General features: G+C 44.6%; 1 long non-coding RNA gene across 1 annotated transcript; it reads left to right on the forward strand.

The window, feature by feature from the left end:
- Window positions 1-404: 404 nt before the first annotated feature.
- Window positions 405-875, forward strand: LOC125754309 (uncharacterized). Its single transcript, XR_007408220.1, has 2 exons — window positions 405-697; window positions 805-875. It is a non-coding gene; the product is annotated as an uncharacterized LOC125754309 (long non-coding RNA).
- The last annotated feature ends 8,041 nt before the right edge of the window (window positions 876-8,916 follow it).

An 8,916-nucleotide genomic window follows, 5' to 3' on the forward strand; every position in this document is an offset into this window, starting at 1 on the left:
GGCTATTGCCACAGGCGAAGCCTGTTGCTGAAGTATTTCTATATCCCCGCATGGCCTAGTTCCAACAATAACTAGATGTTTTATGCAGCAAGATCCATAAAACTATGCTGGAAAGAATTATTCCTGGTGATACCATAGCAAACAGCTAGTTGCCTCAGAAATGGAGGCTCCCGGCCATCACTACACACTGGTACTCAAGCAGCTCCTGCCCAGCACAATCCTTCAGAGTGGATAGAGCAGATGTGGTGCAGCCTCACAGCACAGACTCTGGCCCCCAGGCTGCTTGCTTAAGGTGGAAGTTACATCACATAAAAATAGGCCCCACCCACCTGTGAAAGTGACACCTGGATGCCAACTTCTATGACATCACGGAGGGAGCACCAGCGACCTTGCTGTAGGTACGGGTCCACCTAGCATGCACTTTGCCAACGAGCCCTGCTTGTGCTTCATGTTCAACATTTCTCTCATCTCGGAGGCCCTGGCCACCCCCACTGTGCCTGTGTAGCACACCCAGGGTGCCCCTTTCCCCAGGGCTGTACTGTGTGGTCCTTCCTAGTCTTGCCCTCTGCCCAGACTCCCAGGCTGGACCTCACCACCGGGGCCCCTTATAGGGGGCGGAACACTGCTTGCATGCCTGGAGCTGCGCCCCGTCCAATAAGGCCTTGAGTGGGTGGCCTTGGAAGTGTGAAGCCAAGAGGTCAGAAAGATGAAAATGTGGTGGCCCTTGGTAGCAGCTTTGGAGATTGGTCTCCAGAAGCATTTGTGGACCCACGGATCTCCTCTTTCTGTCGTCTTCTATTTCAGGGATTCCTAGGCTGACGATAATTAACTCTCCCAACAGAAATGTAGGCGATAAAACCATATGATGTTGTTGATCTTTGCACAGACCATGCGTGGACTTACAGCATTTGACTCTCCAGATGATCCCCGAATGGCTCGCAAAGCTCTTTCCCTGTGGAGGCCATGTTCCCCCTGCATGCAGTCTGCACTGGCCTAGCTTTCCATCCCTCACCATCACTGGTCTACACCCATGGGTTGGCCCTACTCGCCATGCTCTTTCTCGAGGTGGGGACCCCGGACCCAGACCAGGAAGTGCACAGACATGGCAGCTCCAGCCGTGCACCTCCCTCAGTGGGCTGGGGGTCATTCCCCCCAAGTTGACTTGAAAATACATATGAAATGAAACAGCTACAAATTAACTGGTCAGTTTTTTTGCTTACGTTGTCATGGTTTACACACCGAAAAACTACCACCTCATCTTGATAAATGGAACATATGCTGTAGCTTCAGCCCAAAGGCGGCCTAGTCCTGACCTGAGTCTGAGGCCTGATGACACTCCTGAGACTGTGTAAGCCTGTTTACTGGGTAAGGGGAGATCAGTGTCAATGTCCGTCACTCTGTCCAAGGGAGTATAGTCAGAAATTAGGAAGTCTCAGCCATGTACCAGTCATGATGACAGATGGAACTGTTGCGGCCCCAAAGCACAGGGCTTTTTTGCTAATTTACATTAGAACTTCAGATAAGACTCTCAGCAGATACATGGCCATTGCCAGACAATCACTGTCAGAATATCCTGTTCCTTGTGTTCAAGTGTTCGAAGTTGACCCAGCGCCAGGCTTCCCTATCACATCAGCACACACTGCTCCACGCTCCGGCACTCTGCTCCCTGCTTCTCCCGAGAGAGGCCTGGAAGCCTTTCTCCAGTGCCAGAGCAGCGAAGCTGACAGCATACCCTGGGCCAGATGTGAGTTAAGGATGGATGGTTTCAATGATATGCCTGGGGAGGGGACGACTCACCAATCTGTAGCTGCGGTGGTGACTTCTCTTTGGAGCTTTAATTTCCTGTTTCCACCTGCTGTCTGTTGATGGCATCCTGGACATCCACAGCCCTGGGGACAAGAGACACTGGGATGGAAGTCAGCTCCCATCTTCTTCCACCTTCTGCTCTGGCCTCTTGCTTTTCCAGCTCTCCTTCTCAATGCCGCAGAGCCATGGTCCTGAGGGTGGCTCTTGCTAGGCTGCATGTCTAGAGAGAATTCAGAGGCCTCTCCCCTGACCACACAGTTGACTCATGGTTCTTCAGCCTGGAGTCCAGGCCGGGAGCTCTTGCCCCCCTGTGCTACTCGGTCTCCACTCTGGCCATTCCCCCCATGAGTCCTGTTTGCAGGACTGTGCCCATTCTCCCATCACGGTGACTTCTCTCTTCTAACTCTCCCTGAGACATGTGCTAGAACTCAGAGCCCTCCCTGCCCATCCTGTGGATACATCCCCAGCAGTGTCTCCTCTGCCAAGCCTGCTGGGGTGTCCTCTCAGCACAGGGACTCTGGCCCCTCAGCCCCCAAGGCACTACCCTTTAGGGTACTCTTGTACTTCCACCTTCACTTATCATGATTCATGATCATCCTCTCTCCTGTAAGGCCAGACGCCCTTTGAGGATTTAATTTTATGTTTCCCACAAAGCCGTGGGCGTGGGTGGCAAGTCAGCCTCTAGTGGATAAAGGGAGAGCCTGTAGAGGGAAATTACCCCCACATCTTTCTCCATAGTGGTTCTTTCCTTCTAGCCATCTTTAAATCTAGTATGTTATGCTCTCCAGGTGAGCACTGAGCTAGGGATCATGCACTACCCTTTGTCCATTCCCTTGGGAACTCTGAATTTATCTCTGCCTCAAGGTCCTCTTCCAGCTCACAGTGCTTGTTGGCAGAATTCAGATCCTCACACTGCAGAGCTGAGGCCCTCATAGTCCCCTGGGTGTGGTCCTCTCAGGACATGGCCCCTACTCCTTCAGGTCACCAAGAACTTCTCTTGTTTGTCTGCTCAGAGGGCTTCCTATAGAATGAGATATAATCATGGAACGACATCCTCTCACCTTGGCCACATTCTATTGACTGGAGTTAAGGCAGGACTTCCACCCACATTCAAGGGGAGATGATTACAAGGGTGTACACCCCTAGGGTCACCTCAGACCCTGCCCACCACACTATCTAGTCCACCACCCCTGACAGCCCATTCCAAGAAGTACCTAGCTTTGTAGGTGTGCTGCACCCTCCCTGTGCTTCCCCCACATTTGACTTTTGTCCATAGCAATGACGACCAACTAGCATTTACTTATTCATTTATTCTCAGCGTCCTTTTGGGCTTCACTAGACAGTAAACCTCACAGGGGCAGGACTATGGCTAAGGCCTATGCTTTGCCCCCAGCGTCTAGAACCATATTGATGTACATGAGGCATTTTAGGAATATGGTTGGATAAATGGATGGATGCTAAGAATCATTCCTACTTCTACACCTCACTAAAACCAGTCCTGTCTAGGTGACCTCCTGCTACATGCCATGTCCTGTCTCAATCATCATCTTTTTTTAACCTTTTGGCAACATTTGAACCAGCTGGTCTTTTCTTGACTTGACTTCTTTACCAGCATATTCTTTATTCTTTGATGTTTGAAACTCCTTCATGATAGCAGCAGCTTCTCAGGGTTTTGTTACCTTGTTGGGTGGTGGGGGGTGGGGGAGTTCCAGAACTGTGTCCTGAGGACCCATCTCCCCAGCACCTACACTCATGCCCAGGTGATCCCCTCCAGGCCCAACTGGATGACCAATGACTCTCTGATAGCCATCAGGATCCTTTTAAACTCGGTACCCTACTGTCATTCTGCTGCTTCGCAAAGACTCAAAAGTCTCTCTTTGCACTTCACAATGGTGTCCAAACACTTGGTCTGGCTTCCAACACCTAACATGCTGAAGCCCCTCCATCCCAGGAATAGTAACTGTCTGCTTCTGCATCAAGCCACATTCTTCCCCCTGCTGGTCACTGTCACAGATGCTTTTCTACCCGCCCCTGCATGCAGCCTGTCACTCACACCTAAGTTTCATTGGCACCTCCTGACTGCATAGGAGGAAGCAGCTGCCCAATTGCTCCATAGAACCCCACCCTTTAAAAATCCTCTGACAACCTGCACTGCCATTCAGTGTGTCTAGCATTATTGTATTTATGTATTTACTTATTTATTCATATGTCTTCCACTACAAGAGCACGAGTTCTATGAGAGAAGGCACCCCTTTCAATAATCTTGTTCAGAGTGTATCCTGACGGCTGGCATGGAGGATGTACTGATGAAAAACTCACTGACAGGCTGAATAAAGGAATAAATGCCAGAGCTCTGGCTCCTTTGGTATAGGTGGGGGTTCCATGCCCTGCTGTGATCCGATGACTTGCCACCCTGGGCACTTGGGTCCGAGTGCTCTGGTAATCAGAGCAGGGTTACTGGATCCCCTCATTTCTGTGGTAGAGGCCTACTGTTTTCAGCAGAACAGGTAATTCCATGCTAACATTTCAGGTGTTCTATTGATTATATTTGTACCATGTAGGAGAGTATTCCAAAGGTTCCTGGCAAGGAAAAAGATAAGAAGAGTACCTTTGTGTTTTTTTCAACATTTCTAATGTATGTGTGTGTGTGTGGGGTTGGGGGGTAAATTAATCCTTTGCTTGTTTCTTCTGTTAACCAACTTCTTATGTCCATAAAAGGAAATGTGCCCAACCAGAAAACTGGTCTTATCCCAGGTATCAGAGGTGGGAGCCACATGCACAGGACAATGGAGCGTGTCACCGCTGAGAAATGTCTGTTCATGTTTGAGCATAAACAAGGACACAGAAAGAGAATGTGGAGTCCCCTCCACAGAGAAATCATCCTCTTGCTCACGTGAAAGCTTTAAAGCCAACCTTGCTTCAATAATTTTTGTTAAAAAAAATAATTTTTGTTGGTCTTATAGGAAAAAATGCAAACATAAGTCCAGCCATGATTATCAAAGCTTAGCTACACTTTCTGATGACAAACACATCCATTTATCTAATAACTTGGAGGTTTCCCGGACGCCCTGGCGTGTTACACCAGAACGAATCACAGACGACATGGCCAATTTATTTCAGTGTCCTGTCTTCAACAGTTTTGAATACATTACTGGCTCTTCAGAGGGAGCAGAGCATCTTGGTCTCAAAGTTCACGATGTTCTTGCTCTTCTGGGAGTGCTCTCTGCATCCCAGCTGGGCAGCAATTTGGATCCTGAATATGATAGTTAATGGGCCTTGAGATTTCACCATATTTAGAGCATCAGCAGATGCTATTCTGATTCTAGTGCTGCTTATGTGATCCATTATTTTTGTTTCTGAGGAATCTGGGTTAATATTTTACTGTGATGTACATAGTGACAGCAATGCTATGTTCTACTCTCTATGCAACCCTGGAGGGGGGGCACTTTCTTTTCACCCTCTCCGATCTCTCAAACTACATTTTTTTCAAAGTTGAAGAGAGAATCCATGGATCCAACTCACAAGTTTACCTCCCCATTGGCTGACAATTTCAGATCCGTCCACTGCATTAAGTTTTTAAATTTATTTTCTTTAAAAGATTTTATTTATTCATGAGAGACATACAGAGAGAGGCAGAGATACAAGCAGAGGGAGAAGCAGAGTCCTTGCAGGGATCCCAGTGCGGGACTCGATCCCAGGACCCCAGGATCATGCCCTGAGCCAAAGTCAGACACTCAACCACTGAGCCACCCAGGTGCCCCTGTCCATCACTTTTAAAAAGTGCAAGGAAATCTGGTGTCCTCTCTCTCTCAGAGGGTGCCTATGTGGGCCGCCAGATCCAGAATTTAGCCATGGAGGATAAATGCTAACTCACCATCTACCATCCTGTAATATATTTCAAATCATTTGTTCATTTCAGTCATTCTCTTCAGGCTCATGACACTTTCCTATTTCAGGATGTAGCAAATAAGCCTCTGCTTTGTGCATCCCCATTAGCTTCCTAGGTCCTTGTCAGGAACAGCTGCTGTGAGTTCCCAAACTTGAGATTTTGCATTGGCACCACAGCTTCCAAGACATCTCCAAGGATTATTTGGATTTTGCACAAATAAATAAAAGATCCTTCTTTTCTTTTTTTTTTTTTTTTGCATTTCTCTACCAGTAGGGAATATATTTTTTAAATTTAAATTCAATGTAATTAACATATAGTGTTTTATTAATTTCAGAGGTAGAGGTCAGTGACTCATCAATTGCACAAAACACCCAGTGCTCATTCCATCACATGCCCTCCTTCATGTCCGACCCCCAGTTACCCCACCCCCAACTCCCTCCCCTCCAGCAGCCCTCAGTGTGTTTCCTATGATTAAGAGTCTCTTATGGTTTGTCTCCCTCTCTGATTTCATCTTGTTTTATTTTTCCCTCCCTTCCCCTATGATCCTCTGTTTTGTTTCTTAAATCCCACATATGAATGAGATCATATGATAATTGTCTTTCTCTGATTGACTTATTTCGCTTAGGATAACATCTAGTTCCATCCACATCATTGCAAATGGCAAGGTTTCATTTTTTGGTTGGCTAAGTAATATTCCATTGTGAGTGCGTGTGTGTGTGTGTGTGTGTGTGTGCCACATCTTCTTTATTCATTCATCTGTCAACGGACAACTGAGCTCCTTCCATAGTTTGGCGTTTATGGCTATGGCCAACTAATTTTCAACAAAGCAAGAAAGAATATCCAATGGAAAAAAGACAGTACGTGAAGGGAAGACAGTACCTTTTTTTACAAGTGACTTGCTAAAGGGAAAGACTGGCATTTACAAATTCCCCACCACTTCCTTCCACGACCACCTGGAAACCACCCATCTGCTTTCTCTCACTACAGATTACTATGTTTTCTTTAGAATTCTACGTACATGGAATAACACATTATGTGCTCTTCTTTTTTATCTAGTTTCCTCACTCCGCATGATCATTTTGAGATCCATCAAGACTGTGGCACACATCAATGCTTCATTCCTTCTACTATTGAGTAGTGTGATGTGGTCTGAGTGCACAACTTGGTTATCCATGACTGTGTTGATGGACTGTGGTTTCCACTTTTCGGCTATCACAAATTAAGTAGCCATGAATATCTGCGCTCAAGGTTTGTATGGAAGGACCCTTCTTTTCCTTTGGGTCAAAGACTAAGAGTGAGATGGCTACATCATAAGGTAGGCATAGATTTAATTTTTTAAGAGACACATTCTTTTTCAAAGCAGTTGAGCTATTTTATATTCCTATCTGCTGTGTATGACATCCACATCTTGTTTGCGATCTCCAGGGGAAAGTGTCTCATCTTCCACCTTATGTGTATCACTGGTGCTGTAGCTTTTTTACAGATGCCCATCAGCAGGTGGAAGGAGGAGTCTTCTATTTCTAGTTTGCTGAACATCTTTACGAAAAATGGATGTTGGTTTTTGTGAAATGCTTTTTATGCTTTTACTCAGATGTTCATGTGGCTTTTCACTCTGTTAATGTGATGAATCACAGTGCTTAATTTTCACTTTACATTCCTGAGATAAATCTCACTTAGTCATGATGTATTTTATATGTCGTTGAATCTGATTTGCTAAAATTTTGCTTAGAATTTTTATTCTTCCATGCTCATGATGTCTGTAGTTTTCTTGTAATATCTTAGACTTGTTTTATATGGTGGTCTCATAAAATGAGTTGGGAATAATTTTCCTTTTAGCTGAAGGCAGACGCTAAACCACTGAGCTGAAGGCAGACGCTGAAGGCAGACGCTGAACCACTGAGCCACCCAGGGGTCCCAAGAATCTCCTTCTTAAAGCTGAACACATTCCCTTGTAAGTGTATACCACATTTAAAAAATTCATTCAACTGTTGATGGCCACTTGAGCTGCTTCTACCTTTCAGCTGTTGTGAATAATACGGCTGTGAACATGGGTGTACAAACTACTCTTTGAAACCCTGCTGTCATTTCTTTGGATGTATAATCATAATTAAAGTTATAGAATAATATAGTAATTTTGATTTTAAGTTTTTGAAGAATGGCCATACTGTTTCCATAGTGAGTAATTGCACCATTTTAGATTCTCACTAAGAGTACACAAGTGTTCAGTCTCCACAATCTCACCAATCCTTGTTATTTGGATTTTTTTGGTAGCTACTCTAGTGGATGTGAGATGATAGCGCCTTGGGATTAGGTGTATAGTTGCCCAATGATTAGTGATGTTGAGTATTTTTTAATATTCTTGTTGTTTTGTAGATCATCTTTGGAGAGATGTCTGTTCCAGTTTTTTGCTCATCCCTTAATGTCTTTTATTTTTATTTTTTTAAAGATTTATTTATTTATTTATATTTATGATAGACACACAGAGAGAGAGAGAGAAAGAGGCAGAGACACAGGAGGAGGAGAAACAGGCTCCATGCTGGGAGCCCGACGCGGGACTCGATCCCGGGACTCCAGGATCGCGCCCTGGGCCAAAGGCAGGCGCCAAAACGCTGAGCCACCCAGGGATCCCCCCTTAATGTCTTTTAATCTGTAGAATCTGTAGTGATGACACCTTGCTTATTCCTGATATTGGAAACTTTCGGGTTTTATCTCTCTCTCTCTCTCTCTCTCTTTTTTTCCTGATCAGCCTAAGAAGACACTTACTAATTTCATTAATCTTCTAAAAAGCAGTTTTGGTTACATTTTCTAAATTTTATTTTTTCTATTGTTTCTCTCTCTTCTATTGCATGGATTTCTGTTTTCTTTATGAGTGTGTCATTTAATAATTTGGGCTACATTTCCTCTTTTTCCTCTAGTTGAACACTGAGATATTCAATTTGAGTTCATTCTGGTTCCTATTATAGGCAATTAATATTATAAATTCCTGACAGACTTCAGTGGCATCCAACAAAAATTGGTAAGTCATATTTGTATTCAGGTCAAAATATACTCTTTCTTTTTATGTCTCCTTTGACTCATGATTCATTTACAAGTATATTTTTTAGTTTTTAAGATTTGAGGATTTTTCTGGAGACATTAGTGTTATTGATTTTTAATTTATTTACTATATGGTCAGGAAATAGCCTGGCTTAAATTATTTGAAATTTATTTGGACTTTACAG

Source organism: Canis lupus, chromosome 34 (genome assembly GCF_003254725.2).
Source record: "Canis lupus dingo isolate Sandy chromosome 34, ASM325472v2, whole genome shotgun sequence".
Classification (NCBI taxonomy): Eukaryota; Metazoa; Chordata; class Mammalia; order Carnivora; family Canidae; genus Canis; species Canis lupus.